At 34.7% G+C, this 18601-nt stretch overlaps 1 pseudogene across 1 annotated transcript; it reads left to right on the forward strand.

Moving 5' to 3' along the window:
* Positions 1 to 10105: 10105 nt before the first annotated feature.
* On the forward strand, positions 10106 to 12925 carry LOC306639818 (ADP/ATP translocase 2-like; annotated as a pseudogene). Its single transcript has 2 exons — positions 10106 to 10997; positions 12900 to 12925. The product of its transcript is annotated as an ADP/ATP translocase 2-like (transcript).
* The last annotated feature ends 5676 nt before the right edge of the window (positions 12926 to 18601 follow it).

The raw sequence follows: 18601 nt of genomic DNA on the forward strand, positions 1-18601 counted from the left end.
TATAATCTTGAGCTGGAAGAGGTAACTGCTGTCAGATGCCAAGTCCATATTTTTTCTCTTAATCTGGTCTGTAATAGCATTTTTACCCAGGGTGACATGCTTAGAGAGGGAAAAATAAATCAAAAATGTTAAAAATGTTTTGTTGAAAGACTAACCAGAGCCAAGAGAAAATCCTTCTTGTTCTTCAAAATAGAATGGAAATAACAAAAATGAGAATGAAAATAGGATATAAAATTTAATAAGCATTTACAAATGAAAATAAATTCACAAATTAGAAAATATTTTAAAATGGTAAAATTGATCATTCATAGAATATACTTAAAATAATCACTTTTGCATTTTTTAAATGGTGAGAAAAGACTTCCTTTTTTAACAAAACGAAGTCATTGACTTTTGTCATTTCTGGTTAAAATGTGTTTCCCACATCTGAACAAGCATAATATTTGCTTGAACAATGACAAATTCACAGTATTTTGTTGTTAAAAATTGATAAAATAGCTGGGTTCAGTGGTGCCCACCTGTAATCCCAGAAGCTTGGGAGGCTGAGGCAGGAGGATTACAAGCCTCAGTAACAGGGAGGCGTTAAGTAATTGACTGCCCCTGAGTTCAATCCCTGGTACCTAAAAAAATAAATAAAATAAAATATTCCTGGTGTAGTTCGTATGTCTGTAATCCCAGCAACTCCAGAGACTGTGGCAGAAGGATTAGAAGTTCAAGACCAGCCTCAAAAACTTAGCAGGGCCCTGTCTTTAAATATATATATATATATATATATATATATATATATATATATATATATATACACACACACATACATACACACACACGTGTGTGTGTGTGTGTGTGTGTGTGTGCACACGCATAGGGTACAAACATATGCATATAGGGCAAAGGGCATAATTATATAGTGTGTAGGAATAATAAATGGATACAACCGATACATATAAATATTAAACTTAAGATTTCCATGATTACAGAAGGAGACTACAATAAAACTAAGAATGTTTTCCTCTCCAGGGCCTGTGACTAGTTTTTCAGTCATAGATGCCAAATACGGGAACACACATATACAAACTATTATAGTCACTTGATCCTAAACAATTTAGGAAGTCCAGGGGATTTGCTTGTTTTCAGTCTCAGCCTGCAGCCTATAGTCATCTGACTAGGCAATAAGAGGGAGGATGGACTTGCGAAGGGAATAGCAACGACTAAAAGGAATTTGAAAGAATGAGTGAAATCCATGTGGACAGACTAGAACTGGCAGGAGGTTCTCAAGCCTCTAGTTCTCCAAATTCAGTCATGAGGTTTTCCTACAGGATAAGTGCTGCACTAAACAACAGCAGATAACTGATAATATACATTAACTGCCTATTGCCTGGTGATCTGATTTGACTTTATGACCAAAAAACACAGGGTTACTATTTCACTACTTCCTTCCAATTTTTATTTTTAAAAATCTGGCTAAAATAAAGTAAAATGATAACAGCAAGGGATTTCAGGGAAATGTAGTTCTATCTTTCCCAAATGGACATAATAAAACAACACTAAAATTCATCCCTTACAATCTCACATTTATGTACAATTTTTACCCATACTTCATATGGTTTCTTTTTTATTTGTTCTTTATAGATATGCATGACAGTAGAGTTGTATTTTGACACATTATATATACATGAAGTATAGCTTATTCAAATTAGGATCCCATTCTTGTGGTTGTGCATGATGTGGAGTTACACTGGTCATGTATTCATTTATGAACATAGGAAAGTTATGTCCGATTAATTCTACTATCTTCCCTATTCCCATACCCCCTTCTTCCCTTCCTTCCCCTTTGTCTAATCCAATGAATTTCTATTCTTGTCCCCACACCCTTATTGTGTGACTTGACATGATTTCTAAATAAAGACAATAGTGAAATCTTGCTTCTCTACATTATAAGGCCCCTAACTGTCCTTTATATAACTCTCTTTCCAAAATAAGATACAAAATTCACTTATCCATCCTTGAATGATGTTCATTCTTTTCTACCCAAGTCACAGTCTCTATTTGACATCTGATGAAGCAAATACTATGATAAAAGATTTACTGCTGTTAATATTTCTCATGTTAGGCATTCAGCAAATGTAGGAGAATAAGAATAAAACGTTAATCATGCACAGGTGTTTGTATCTCCAAATAAGAAAAATATTCATAAATATCATAGTTCTCATTTCTACCATTGGTCATGTGGGGCATGTTTGATAGTTATAATCACCTTGTTTGTTCTGTTCCCTTTTATCTTCAGCAAGTGCCTTAGATAATTATGATTTAGTCTGTACCATAAGAATTCCCCCTACAAACAAACCAATTGTTTTCATTTTCCAGTAATTCCATTCACTGCGTGTGGGAATACTAAGAGAAACCAGAGGACCTTCTGCATTCCAGGTGTGCTTCTCTTTATCCATGTTGTGTTTTAGCAACAAAATTTATTTTTGATAATTAGAATCAATTGTCCCATCCAGAAAATCAATCTTCTCTTTGTGGATTAACTAATATGAACAACTCAAAGAAGCCAGGTAATGTTCTGACATTTTAGTTTGATGGAATCGTTGTTGTAGACCTTTGTAGAAACATTTCTTCCTTAGAAACCAAGACTTATAGAGAAAGCATCTCAAAAGTGTTAAGATAAGCAGCAACAATATCATTACTCTAACTCTAGCCATGGTAGAGAGAAGAACAGTTGTTCCTCTTTACCTCTTTGGCAACATCAAGGGATTTAAAGGAAATGTAGTTCTATTTTTACTTAGTTGAACTACTTCTTATTTTATCATTCCAGGATTCACTGAATTTGTGAATCTTGACAATGAGAGAAATAGCACTATATGTTGGTTGCCAGTGTAGACCACATACTACATTCTGGAGAGAACTACCTCTCCCCGCAAACTTTAGTCATTCCCGTGGTATTTTAAAAGACGGCCTTACCATTGTATCAGGTCAGTTACAGTTAGGTGACGGGAATCCTTTTAAGAGCAACAAATGTCATGATCACCTCATTAATTTATGTTCAGTAAAATAAATTCCTTGTTCATGAACTATGCTGAGTGGAACATCAGTATGGTTAACAAAGCACCTCGAAGTTCATAGGTGGTGAGTTTTGCAGAAGCATTATAGCAAGAACAGCAAACTCTTTTCTGGAATAAGTTCTATTCCCTTAAAATCATAACTGTGCTGCTGGTGGATGTCCTGAAGGAGCATTGCTAAAGAGTGTCTTTCCATAGATTTCACAGACACCATTGTACATTGTACCATTCATGGGACAATTGTTCTCATTCCTTATTCAAAGGTATTTGTATAACAATTGGCTCTTGTCCATTGTGTACGTACTTGCAGTAGGGGTTGATGCCTTTCTAAATCAGAATCTTTTTGTTCACAACAATTCTGTCAGTGGCTATGGAAATGTGTAAAACCTGTGAGACCCTTCGCCTGGAAGGAGGCCTACGTGGCATTCTGTCGGGAGATAGACACGCCTTTCAGGCCACTCGGAGACTGAGGCCTCATCCTCCTTTACTGTGTTCTATGACCAAGATGTTCTTCTGTGGTCTATAAGACAGTTCTTCAGTGGTCTGTGAAACTGTCACCTTCTGTGTTCACACAGTTGTTTATTACTTTCTATTATAGGATAAGAACTGCTTACGCAAGGCTTGACCTTTAAGATGTATGGCTAGTTTAACTGCAAGTCTATAAAAGACAGTGTTATATGCAGTAAAGGGAGAAGCAGCTTCCTCTGTGACAAGTGCTCCATCTCCCCTGAATAAAGCTCTTCTCAGATCTCAGAGTGTAGACTGAGTCTTTCCCATGATTGAGGTGTTCAGGCCACCATCTGGGTTGTGGGGGTGAGCTGGTGTATCAGGCCTTTCTCCAGCATTGCGGTCCATGCAACAAAAACTTATATAGGAGCAGAGAGCAGTCACAATGATAGAGAAAATCTGTAAAGAATTATATTTTCTGCAAATATATTTGAGAACACAGAAACAATACATATGTATGTGTATATATATATATATATGCACTTATTGGCATATATTTATGTAAAAATATGTATATATTTTTTAGATGTATATAGACATATATTTACATGTAAATGTATATATGTATCTAGAGACATATTAACAAATATATGCATATGTGTATTTACATATAAACACATATGTGCAAATACGTGAATGCATGTGTATGTTCATAAATATTTACATACAAATATATACATTAGTTGGACTCATAAATACATATATACATTTATTTGTACATAAATGTCTGTATACTTTGTTTACAAATGATTAATTCTCAGATTTAACTTGAATATCTAATAAATTTTGCATCCTTTAGATGAGCTAGATTATATCCTACTTGTTATAGACTGAAATGGGTTCACCAAAATACATATATTGACCACCTGACCTACAGTACAATATGTAACCATAATTAGAGAAAGTTCTTTGAGTGAAAATGAGGTCCTTAGTGGTGATAATTGAGTATTTTTTCCTTATTTGGGCATACACAGGGAGATATCAGATACATGCATATGCAGAGAGACAATCATGTGAATACACAGCAAAGAGGTGGTCAGTCTATAAGAAAAGGAGAAAGATACCAAGGAGACTAACTTTTTACACTTTAATCTTGAATGTTTAAGTTCCCAAGCTCTAATCATATAAATCTGTCTTTTAAACCACCTATTTTATTATGGCAGCCATTACAATCTGATATACTACATAACTGGTATATTCAATTGCCTTGTAAATAAAGTTCATCATCCATACCACCAACTGGTCATCTCTCCAAAATACAAATCTGATCATCTTATTCCTTTATGTCTTTCCACATTTCCTCTTTATTTTTCAGAGGTGACCCAAACTCCTTGGAAAAGATACAAGCCCTTTCACATTCTGGACCCTCAGCTTCCCTTTTATATCTCTGTCCTTCTATATCCTTTTTCTGCATCCACATTGAATTAGTTTTCATTACTAGAAATCTCCATGCTCATTTATCCTTTTGCCTTTGCATATGCAGATCCCAGGCTGGGACTCTAGACCACCTACCTCACCTGTCTTATAAATGTCCACTTAACCTAACCGCAGCCTAACTTCATTGTATGAGTACTTATTAAACACCAAGTAAGCCTTAATTATTGTGTTAGGAATGAGGGTTGAACAATGATTACAATTTACTTTCTATATTCATGTTATAATTGGAAAAATGTTCATACAATATTCATAACTTTGTAGAAAGCATTGCAATATAACAAACAAGATGGAATGATATATGAGAAGAGGAAGAACGACAGTGTTTAAAGGTAGTGGCTTTCTTATGCTGTCTGTAAGAGGCTCACTTGATATTTTTAATTTGCTTTATTGATATTTTATAATTGCACACATTTATGGAGTCCAATTTGATGTTTAGATACCTTGCAGATTGACAATTCAAGGTAGTTAACTTACCCATCATCTCATACGATTATCATTTCTTTGTGGGGCAAACATTAGAAATCCTCTTTTCTGACTCTTGTGAAATATGTAATACCTTATTAAAAGAAGTTACTTTTGAGCTAAAATTCAACCACTGTAAGGGGCATAAGTGTGAGGAAACATGGACATTGGAAAGGACCCATCAGGCAGCGGGAATAGAATGAGCAAAGACATGCAGGTTAAGAACAGCAAGAAATAGTGTCATCTGGCCTGACCACACTGGAAGATAAATGTTCAGTGACAGAGACAGATAGAAAGGTAGGCAGAGTCAGCTTTGCTTTCTAACCATATCAAGATCTGGCTTCAAAAGAACTTTCCTGCGAACATTTTATCAATTTTTCTTCCTTTAAGCACACCACACTCTCTAGACATCCCTGTTAGAGCACACATCTTTGTTATCATAAATGTTTCTTTGACTCTGTACCACTTCCACTAGAATGGTATCCTAGAAAAGAGGTGCCTTAGTTTATCAGATTTCTCCAATATTAGTTGCCATGTGTGGCAGAGTTAAAGTTTATAATTGTGTGTTGGATTAATAGTGTTTAAGTGAAAGCTAAGTTATACGTCACAATCTATCTTTTATCTGATATCAAGGTGCCAGTTCTTTCCATCTCTGTTAAACTGTCATTTACAACATATTTGTATATACACAAATACATTTATAATTTGAATGTGGAATTTTTTTCTCTTTACAAAATGTTTGAAAGTATTATTGACACATGAACTCAAAAACCTTGGAGAATATCTGTACATAAATATTTTTTAAATATTTTAGCACATCTCTAATTGTTTTTCAATCTGACCATATTTACTTGCATGTGTTTCAAAAATAAAGAAAAGAGAAATATTGCATAATGGCTAATTTGAATTGCTAATTATGAGCCATTTTATTCCCAGAGGGTTGACTTTAAAGAGAATTTTATAAAGGCTAACAAGCAAGTAGCTTCACTTATTAATTAGAGTTCTTGTGAAATTTGTCCAAAAATATGATTCTCTTTTGGAAGGACAAAATGAGTGTTCTGTATGTAGAAATCGTAATTATGGCTAAACAGTTGACAGGTCATAAAGTAATGTATTCATTGCATAAAGTTGCAATAAAATTTCAATTTCATATTCAGCAATCTATCTTTATGTGATATGTATTTGATTACTTACCAAGTGTTCTTGTCAGATGAGCAAATGCTTCTTTTCCTTTTAAATTCACTAATTAACATTGGGCAAAGGCATTTTCTTGAAACTTCCAAACACACAAATCCAATATGCAGATTTTTTTACAGCTACTGAATATAAATAAGTCTCCCATATCAGTTTCTAACTTTTCTCACATAAAATTGAAAAGCATTTGAAATCTTATGAAAAACAAGAACCAAAATTGAATCTATGAAAACCGTAGCTGTAGTTAGAAATTAGAAACTGAATTATGATGATTATCTGACTCAATTTAACTTTTTCTTTGGGGTTATGTTTATTTGAATTAAATTGATTTTCCAACTGATACATAGGAACCAAAAATACATATATTTACGGTGTATTACATAACATATTGATATATGTTTATATTGTATAATGTTTAAATCAGGTTAAATATATATGTCTCCTCAAATATTATTTTTTTTAGCTTCTTGTGTGCATTTTTTTCTTTTTCATCTTCAGAGCATGAGAGGGCACAATATATATTCACAATATATATAGATCCATGTTGGTCCACTTTCTTTTTCAGCTACACTGATTTCCTTTAGTGCTTTAAGTTCATTGCCATTTAATGTACTTTCATAACCCGTCTCTTCTATCCAGCATATTGTTTCTCTTCCCCCTTGTGCTAAGTCATCACTACACAGCTCACTTAGCTCAACCCCAGTATCCCTTCCTGACTGACACCTTATCTGGAGAGATCAGGTTATACTTCTTCTAATACCAAGTGTTTTGTCCTTACCCTTGCTCACACAGAATGGCATGGCAGAAAGTTTCAGAGAATAGCTTCTAAATACAGAACACAGGGATTCTAATTGTAGCCTTGTGGCTTGTAAGTAGTGAAAAGGCACTATAGATAATCAACTGAAAATTTTTGTGGCATAACAGAAAGCTTCTAGAAATGATGCACTCAGAATCAAAGCTGCAGTCTTCCATTTACTGGTTCTGCAATATTTTAGGTAAGTTATTACATCTATGGACCTTGATTTCAGCAATACTAAGACGGGTATACTACTTAAAATCAGCAAACTACAGAGATACAGCCACATCAATGTTCATAGCTGCTCAATTCACCATAGCCAGATTGTGGAACCAACCTAGATGCCCTTCAGTTGATGAATGGATAAAGAAACTGTGACATATATACCCAATGGAATATTACTCTGCCATGAAGAATGATAAAATTATGGCATTTGCAGGCCAATGGATGAAATTGGAGAATATCATGCTAAGTGAGATAAGCCAATCTCAAAAAACTAAAGGACGAATGATCTCGCTGATAAGCGGATGAGGACATATAATGGGGGGTAGGAGGGGTTAGCGTTAGGGTTAGGGTTAGGTTTAGGGTTAGGGATGAGGAAGGTGGTAAGAATGGAGGAAGTAAGGACTGTATAGAGGGAAAAGAGGGGTGAGAGGAGTAGGAGGGGTGGGGGGAAGGGAAAAAATAACAGAATGAATCAAACAACATTGCTCTATGTAAATCTATGATTTTTAATTAAAATTTTTTTTAAAAAAGACAGGTATATTAATAGCATCAAACTTATACTTTGAGTATTAAACTAGTATGTGACACATAAATACCTGTGAGTGAACATACTATAGGTAAGATCATAGATTATTACCTGGCACATAATTTGAGCCTAATAAATTGCATGATACATGTACTTATGGTAATGTAGGTAACCTGTGATAAATGTATCATCAGTTGTATGGCTTTTTGTCTAATGTACTTAACTCATATATGTTCAATTCCCAGGACCACAAAGAAAAAAGAAAGAGACAGAGAAGGAGGGGTAGAGAGAGAGAGGAGTAGAAAGAGAGAGGAAGAAGAGGAGAAACAGAGATGATACCACAGGACATTAAGCTAAATCAAAATAAGCCCAGCACAGAAAGACAAACACTGTATTATCTCACTTATATGGAACCTGAAAAGATTTCCCTTACAGAAAAAGAGAGTAAAAAGGTGGTTACTAGAGGCTGGTGGGAGAAGGGGAGGGATGGGGAAAGGAAAAATGTTAATCAAATGGTAAAATGTTTTAGTCCCACTGGAAGAACAAGTTTTAGTGATCTATTGCACTGCATGGTGATGATAGTCAATAAAAATATATTTCATAATTCAAAATTGCTAAAATAGATTTTAACATTCTCACCACAAAAAATGATTAATTGATGAGGTGATGGATTTTTTAATTAACTTGATTGAACATATCTATAATATAAACATATAACAAAATATTGCACTAAATCATACACATTATTTTTGACAATTAAAGGTAAGTTTTAAGGTTCCGTGTGCTGGCGCATACCCATAATCCCAGTGGTTTGTGAGGTGAGGCAGGAGGATCAAGAGTTCAAAGTCAGCCTCAGCAATGGTGAGGTGTTAAGCAACTCAGTGAGACCTTGTCTCTAAATAAAATACAAAATAGGGTTGGAGACATGGCTCAGTGGTTGAGTGACCATGAGTTCAATTCTTGGTACCCCAAAGTAAAAAGTTTTAAAAATTAATTATCTTAAAAAGGACTTTAATACAGTCCCTTAGAGTAACATTTGCAAACATGAAAGTTCACATAGCTCTGAGGTGAAATTTGTGCAATTCTTTATCATGATAACAATGAAAAGAAAAAGGATTGAAAAATCTGTCCCTGATTTCATTAAGATTTTGTAATACTTGGTACTCTAACCCAAACCTCAAAAATATTTTTTAGGGAGTGCTTTTCATTTAATTCTGTTGGATAGAAGAAGACATGGTATTTTACACTTTTAGGAGGACTGAAAATGCATTTAACATATTACCATCTATTCTTTTTCACTTCAAAAACTTATGAAGTCATAAACCACCACATGTGGATAGCTGCACTTGCCACTTCTGACATTTAAAATTCAAAGACTGTAGAGCTTTGCTGAGAGAAAGCACAGGGGAGGCTTTTCTCTCCAGCATGTGCAGGATGGGTCAGCAGAGACAAGGCCCCATTAGGAAGCCATAGGAGGCCCTGAGTCGTGGCCTCATTTATGACCTTTGCTGGTGGAAGGCCTCCTGGCAAAGTATTAGCTTGCCCTTTCCTCTACAGGTAGTCAGTCGAATTTAGATGGTTCCTTAGATTTACTGACTTACTAACTCTTAAAAATTCCATATTTGAATGACTGATAAAACTTCAGTTGTTGTCCAGGTGTTTTCTGAACGTTACTGAGGTGGGTCAACCATTGTCTCCAAATGTAATGATTGTGGCAGTTGGAGATTGAGAAAACTCTAGGGACATTTCATAGATTTTTGTCACATAAAATTTACTTGAATTAAAAACATGTGACTGAAATTTATTAAAAGATATTTAATAGCCAGAGCCTGGGAGGGAGTCAAAGTCAGTTCCTAGCCCAGTTCTGTTCCCCAGTCGCCTGCCTCCTCCTCTTCCAACATGACAGATGCCACTGTGTCTTTCGCCAAGGACTTTCTGGCTGGTGGAGTGACCTCAGCCATCTCCAAAGACTGCGGTAACACCCAGCAAGCAGGTCAAGCTGCTGCCACAGGTAGAGCATGCCAGCAAGCAAATCACCACAGAAAAGCAGCACAAGGGCATTATAGATGGCGTGGTTCATATCCCCAAGGAGCAGGGAGTCCTGTCCTTCTGGCATGGTAACCTGGCCAATGTCATCAGATACTTCCCCACCCAGGCTCTCAACTTTGCCTTCAAAGATAAATAAAAGCAGATCTTCCTGGGTGGTGTGGACAAGAGGACCCAGTTTTGGAGCTACTTTGCAGGGAACCTGGCATTAGGTGGTGCTGCAGGGGCCACATCCTTGTGTTTTGTGTATCCTCCTGATTTTGCCTGAACCCATCTAACAGCTGATGTGGGAAAAGCCAGAGCTGAAAGGGAATTCAAAGGCCTCAGTGACTGCCTGGTTAAGATCTACAAATCTAATGGAATTAAGGATCTGTACCAAGACTTTAATGTGTCTGTGTAGGGTATTATCATGTACCGAGCTGTGTACTTTAGTATCTATGACACTGCAAAAGTAAGGCTTCCAGATTCCAAGAATACTCACATCTTTATCAGTTGGATGATTGCACAATCTGTCACTGACGTTGCTGGGTTGACTTCCTATCCATTTCATACTGTGCACCACCACATGATGATGCAGTCAGGGCACAAAGGAACTGACATCATTTACACTGGCTGGAGGAAGATTGCTTGTGATGAAGAGGGAAAACTTTGTTCAAGGGTGCATGGTCCAATGTTTAGAGGCATGGATGGTGCTTTTTTGTACTTGTCTTGTACAATGAAATCGAGTGTTGGAGGCCGCTGCCCTGTAGGGCCTGCAGTGGTAGCTGGCCTCGCCCTATGGCGCCGAGAAGCCCAGCTGCAAGTGCTTTCTATTGGCTGACTGATCTCCTCCGCGTCCGTGCTTAGCTCGTGATCAGTACATGTCCTCATTACCCACCATTAAGTCTCCACGAGCCAAACGCCTGACCCATTAAGGTGATTGACTGTTATATCCCATAAAGGTGCGTATTTTGGGGCGGTGGGGAGAGCAAGCAAGGCAAGTAAGGCAGAGCAAGCAAGGCAAGGAGGGCAGGCAGCAGCTGTGGGACAAGAAAAGAGGAGAGGCGGCCGTGGTGCGACAAGAGAGGAAGAAGAGAGAAGTGACAGCTGCACGAGAGAAAAGAAGGAGAGAGAAAACTACACAACAAGAGAAGGAGGAGAGAGAGAGCTGCGTGACAAGAGAAGAAGAAGACGGCGGCGGTGGAGGAGGAGGAAGAACCAGGCACTCGGCTCAGAAGCTCTCCCATAAAAATAAAGACCTTAAAACTTCATTTGAGAGCCGAGTCTTTATTGTACTCGCTGGATGAGGCAATCGAGAAGTTCACATAAGTTATTTCCTAGGTTTTCCCCTGCTGTGAACAGGCATGTTGTATTATATAGCATATCTTGAGCATTCTGGGTAGATTCTTGGCTGTTTATCAATGACAACTATTTACTGGTTGAAAATGGGAAGCAATAATATTCATCTGGCCAGTTTTCTCTTAAAACCATTTCCATGATGATGATGACAATAATGATGGGACTCAATTATATTTTTTATTTCAGTCACTCCTGATAAATAGCAAATTTGAAGAAATAAAAGTATCTTTGAAAAAGATATTTAAAAGATGTCAAGTGCTGTATCTAGTAATTTGTATACATAGTATTTAATATTATAATCTTGAGACATTGATATTTTGAATCAATGATTTCTGATTAGTTGTAGCAATTGCTACACATTTCTGTGACTATACTGGAAATTGTTAGACTGTGCAATTTCATTAACTGAATTGTATTATATGAATTTTATCTCAGTAAAACTGCTATAGAATTAGTTTGAGATATTGCCCTTTCCTATATTTGCTGGACAAAAAAATAACATATGCATCCCATTGCAATGTTATTCTCTCTGGAACTTCATTTGTTCCACACCCTACATCATTCCATTCAACACATGTAGACAATCCTTCCCCAGACCCTCTCCATTTGTTATTGCTTCTGAGATCATTTAACCTGACTTTCTCTATTAATGAAATGCCCTTCTTGCGCATAAAAATTGTCATAACATGAAAATTGTGAATCTACTATGTGCCCAGTATTGAACAAGTCACTGGAGACAATTTTTTTAAAAATAATGCATAAGTAACAGAAAAAAAAATAAATTGCTTTGAAGTGTGCTTGAAGGAAATTCTGTCATTTAAAATACTTTGGCACTTTATTAAAGTATTTCTTATAGCTGTTTTATCGCATATTTCTAATTGTTTGCGTTCATTATGAAACTTGCTGGAGATTCTGTGTTCTTCCAGTCTATAAATCAAAGTATGTTTCTATGAATTTTAGGCATTGATTCAGGAACAAACATTTACATAAAATCTAAACTCTCAATTCTAAAATTCCATAAGCTATTGACATATTCTTTCATCCATTAACTTTGTTCATTCACACAAAGAATCACTTTTGATTATACACCCTGTGTCTGGCAATGAATTAAGCAATAGCAACATAGAGATGAATAAAAAAGCGTATAAATGTGGATGCAATGGCTTGCACCTTTATGGATGAGGAAGTAACTTCGTAGAGGTTTACTAGCATGCCCAAATTTGTAGCCAATAAATGTTGAGGCTGGAATTTTTATCTGAAGCAACTGTACTCACTGCTTTCTTAATTATCCTCTGTCTTCTATTCCCAGTCGAGCTCACTCCCCTGGCCTACTGACTTTCACATGTGCATTTCACAGTGCTTGTGGTTTAACACCTTAGATGAAAATAATAATTTCAATTATTGACCTTCTAAAGAACACAATTTCACACCATCTAATTCACTTAAGAACTCAGTCATACAGACAAATGCTATTTAGAGAGAAGATGTATTGAACTTTCATGAAAAAGGTTTGGAATACATTTGTTGTTAATGTTTCAATATTTTTAATATCTCTATATGTCACCAGTCTTTCTGGAATACCATAGAAAACATGACATACCACAATCTTTACAGATTTGCTTAATATTTTAATAATTGGAATCATAGAACTTTGTTGATCATGCCAAATCTAGATTTCATACAGCATGAAAAGTCTTCCAAGACAGTCAGGCATGATGGCACACCCCTATAATGCCAGGTACCTGGGAGGCTGAGGCAGGAGAATCACAATTTCAAGACCAACCCGAGCAAATTAGCAAGACCTTGTTTCAAAATTTAAAGTAATAAAAGGACTCTGGAGGTAGCTCAGTGGTACAGTATCCTTGGTTTCATTCTCAGTATGATAAACAAACCAAGCAAAAACCTCTACCTAATCTAAAATAACTCTATTCTTTTGTGGCTCCCCCACCCTTATTGTGCGTTAATATCTGCATATCAAAAAAAAATTTGACCTTTGTTTTCCTGGGATTGGCTTATTTCACTGACAGACATATATATGTCTGCAGGACCAGTGTGATTCTACATCATATACAGTCAGAAAAATGAGAAATTATAATCCATTTATGTATGATGTATCCTGGTGCATTCTGCTGTCATGTATAACTAATTAAAACTAATTAAAAAAAAAACCTCTCAAGTTAAAAGTAAAAGACACACAATAAAGTAATCACAATTCTCAAAAAAGTGAGAAAAATTTGTAAGAGCCTTAAATATGGCTTATTGCCTTTAATTATTTTTGGGGAACTATTTGAAGTATTTAGTTACCCCTCATGAAAATTTGAGAATGTAGAAGAAATCATGTCTTTGTAAGCAGAGCACAAAGTCAGATATAAAGGAAATGCATTGAGAAACAAGCTACCACTGAGAAACTATCACTACAGCTTGTCCTTTTTGTATGAAAATAGTAAGCTTATTTTGAATATGGACACCTATTAATGTTCTGAAGTAAACATAGCAGAATGTTGAGATCTGCACTGTTAAATATTTCTGAGGTTTATGATGTAAATGATAAGCTCTCAATAAAGTTTAGTAATTATCTTTAGCTATTACAGCACACTCTATTAAGTGATTTACAAAGGTAAATAATCTTAATAATCTAGAGTAGAGCTTTTCTCTGTAAAATCAGAAAGAGAACAAATGCACAATTATAAAATTAGATAAGAAGCATGCCATCTAATTAACAATTCTTTCATAGAAAATAAGATTCATAGCAATAATCTGATTTTTGGATTATGCTCAACAATGAAATAAAGCAGCACAATTTGCAATTACAAAAGACATCCAAACTGATGGATTTCTTAAGCAGACTTTCTCACTTTATTTGTGTGGTTGCACTGAAATGAATCTCATTTTCTTTTAATACAAAATATAAAACTTTTTTCTTACCATAAATGCCTCTGTAATTGTAAAATTCAAAAGATTATATCTGTGCCTGCATGACTTTTATGAGAAATATTTTCCTCTCACACAGGTAAATCAAAAGAAAAGTATGGATTTGAGATTTTATGTCACTATTAGTAACAAAATCTAAATTGATTTGGCATTTTTTGTCTATTAAATTCATGAGAATGCTGAACTCACTCTTTCCTCACTTTTATTTATTTCTGTAGAGAAAAAAGCATTGGCAGGAGAAAGTATGTGATTTCAAGTCAGCAAACATATTCTTGCTTTACTCTGTGACAAGAATAACTAGGTATTTGATGGTGCATGTATCACAACTTCCATGTGTAAGCATGAACAAGAATGTGCATATCGGAATGTTTCAGTTCCAATTTAATCTGTGCCTCACCCCCCTGTGACACTGAGTATAAAAATTAATAGTTATAAATGTCAGATAAGTCATCTGTAACACTATGCAACAGGATTACTGTAAGAATCAAATAAGAGAGATTACTTGGCTGCATTTTTTTTTTCTACCATCCTTTATTTCCTTTGTGAACAAAGATCACAGTTGCAATTACATGTTTCATATAACTGATTTCTTGTGTCTGAGAAATGAAATAATTTAACAAAACAATTATCTGTTGGTTTTGTTGATTATATCAACAGGATTTAACAGTTTCAGGCACAAAATAAGAGTTCATGAATAGCAGTTATTATTTTTTATTGTTCCTCCATAAATTAGTGAGGTTAGGAAAAATATGCTTCCAGAAATAATGGATGCTACCATTATGAGAAATTAGGGTTTATTCTAAAGAACTGTTTATTCAAAATTAGTTATTTAGCATATCATTTGTACTGAACAGTGTGCCTGGAATGTAATGAAAGAAATACTTATAATGCATCTTTTATTCAATCCAGGAACCATTACTCCTTTTCTTGGAATTACCTACTCCATAGAGACAGAAATGATCCTGTAAGCAGTCATAATTTTACCACATAATGGCACCTGTACTTCCTTAAAAATAATGATGGGCAACTGACCCTACTAATCAAGCAACATCTCTCTTAAGAGATGTTCATTTAGTCTATGTCAAAAATTGGCTGAATGTTTTAAGTCATGTCTCAGATATTTTGTGACATTTTCAGAGAAGGCCAGTTCTTGGAAACAGAAGGCAAATTCAGATAAGAAAGAATGAACAGTAGCATACAGGACCAAGAGAAGACTGAAGGATGACTAAAATTTTTCAGTCTCCACTTCCAACCCTCTTGTAAGGACCAACTGTATTCTTACTCTTCGTTTCCCTGACACACCTTATATACTGAAAGATTTCAGTAAAGCAATAAATTACAATTCCAATAGTTAGTTTTAGAACCTTTTGTTTCTAATCAATATAATAACATTCAAATTTGTTAATTCATCTTCAAAGGTAGGAATCCCATTATAGGAGAATAAATGTCCACAGTCCCTTTTCTATAGCATTTCAATTTTTTAAAAATCCAAATTACCTTCTGCTATTATTGCTGTTGTTAGCATGTATGTTATTAAAACACGAGGTTATCACTGTTTGCTGATGATATGATTCTATATTTAAACATCAAAAAAATTCCACCAAAAAAATTCTAGAATGAATAAATAAATTCAGCAAAATAGCAGGATAAAAATCAATACACATAAATCCAACACCTTTCTATATATCAGTAATGAATCCACTGAAAGAGAAATAAAGAACACTACCCCATTCACAATCACCTCAAAAAAATAAAATAAAATACTTAGGAATCAATCTAACAAAAGAGGTGAGAGACCTCTACAATGAAAACTACAGAACACTATAAAAAGAAATTGAAAAAGACCTTAGAAGATGGAAATACCTCCTAGGCTCCTGAATAGGCAGAATTAATATTATCAAAATGGCCATACTACCAAAAGCATTATACAAATTTAATGCAATTCTTATTAAAATTTCAATGACATTCTTCATAGAACTAGAAAAAGCAATCATTAAATTCATTTGGAAAAATAAGAGACCAAGAATAGCCAAAGTAATCCTTACCAAGAGGAGTGAAGAAGGAGGCATCACAATACCAGAGTTCAAACTATACTATAGTAGTAAAAAAAAAAAAAAAAGCATAGTATTGACACCAACCAAGACACATAGAATAATGTACAGAATAGAAGACAGAGACAACCCACATAAATACAGGTATCTCATACTAGACAAAGGTGCCAAAAACATTCACTGGAGAAAAAGATAGCATATTCAACAAATAGTGTTGGGAAAAATGGAAAGCCACATGTCACAAAATGACATTAAACCTTTATCTCTCACCCTGCACAAAATTCAACTCACAGTGGATCAAAAACTTAGGCATTAGAACAGATACCCTGTGACTACTAGAAGAAAAAGTAGGCCCAAATCTTAACCATGTTGGCCTAGAATCTGACTTTCTTAACAAGACCCCTAAAGCACAAAAAGTTAAACCAAGAACCAATAAATGGGATGGACTCAAACTAAAAAGCTTCTTTTCAGCAAAAGAAACAATCAATAATGTAGAAAGGAGCCTACAAATTGGGAGAAAACCTTTACTACATGCACTTCAGATAAAGCATTAATCTCTAGGATATATAAAGAACTCAAAAACTGAACACCAAAAAACTAAATAACTCAATCCAAAATGGACTAAGGAACTGAACAGATACTTCACACAAGAAATATAAACAATCAACAAATATATGAAAAATGTTCAATATTGCTAGCAATTAGAGAAATGCAAATCAAAACTACTCTAAGATTTCATCTAACTCCAATAAGACTGGCAATTATCAAGGTTACAAGCAATAATAAAAGTTGACCAGGATGTATAATCAGAAAAATGAGAGATTACACTCCATTTATATATAATCTATCAAAATGTATAAATGTATTATACTTTAATGTACAACAAATTAGAACAATTAAAAATATTTTTAAAAGCCTACCCACATAATAATTGGCATAAAATTTTAAAAATCATTAAGTGACATTTTTGCATCCATAATTTTCCTTTTGAAATATTAATCACAATTATCATTGGCTTTATTATAAGACAGTCAAGATGATTTACTGGATATAAAGTGAAAATACTAAGTTAGTGGTAATCTTGTTAATATTTTAATTTGGACACATTGAGGCTAGTGGAGAATGAAATGGTAGTATATAGATGAATTCTGTTCAACTCAAGATTAAATACAAAGAAACAAATATGTGGAGAGGTGCAGAAATTTCATTCAATTCAACACACTTTGCACCTTACCAAATTCACCATTTATTTCTCTTGTGTTGTGAATATTTTTAGACATTTGTTAATCATTACAACCAAGTAAGTCATATTCTCTAAACTTATATATTTTTAACCTACTGAAGTTAATAATTTCTACAGAAGTGTCTAGGATTCAGGAGAAAATAAAATTGTGAAACCTTGTGATATTGCATTTGATGTGAATAGAGTTCTTCATTTGCTTTTCTTTCTAATTAGAATCAACTCAGGGGATCCAAAAGAAGATGAATATTACATACCATGAAATTCTACTGAAGAACAGTATTTTAATTACATTCAATGAATTATTAAATATTTTTCAGAAAGAAAGGCTACAGCGTTTAGCTAGTGGAAAAATCATGAGAAAAGGAATGTGGCAGCTGCATTTACATCCAGCAGTGCCATTAAGTTGTTGGGTGTAAGGAGGAGTTTACTCTGAGAGGAGGGGATAAATGATTTCAAAAATCACTTCCAACTTTGAAAATCCATTATATAATGTGAAACATTAAACTCTAAGGTAAGGCCACAATCAAATACTACTTTTAGCTCATCTATTTAAAATAGTCCAGAATTACTCCTTCATTACCTTTCTTCTTTTTTTTTTTTACTTACAATAACTGTGTGTTTACTGAAGCAACTTTAAATTAGACCAAATAGTTTAAAACAAACTCATCAATTACAGATGTGGCTCCAATATTCACTTGCTTTCTGAGCCTTCCCTTGACTATTAATATAATAACGCACTGCCTATTAAGCCCCTTGCCTGCTGGATTAGGTTGAATACCTTTAGTT

This window comes from Sciurus vulgaris (genome assembly GCF_902686455.1).
Source record: "Sciurus vulgaris genome assembly, chromosome: 11".
NCBI lineage: Eukaryota > Metazoa > Chordata > Mammalia > Rodentia > Sciuridae > Sciurus > Sciurus vulgaris.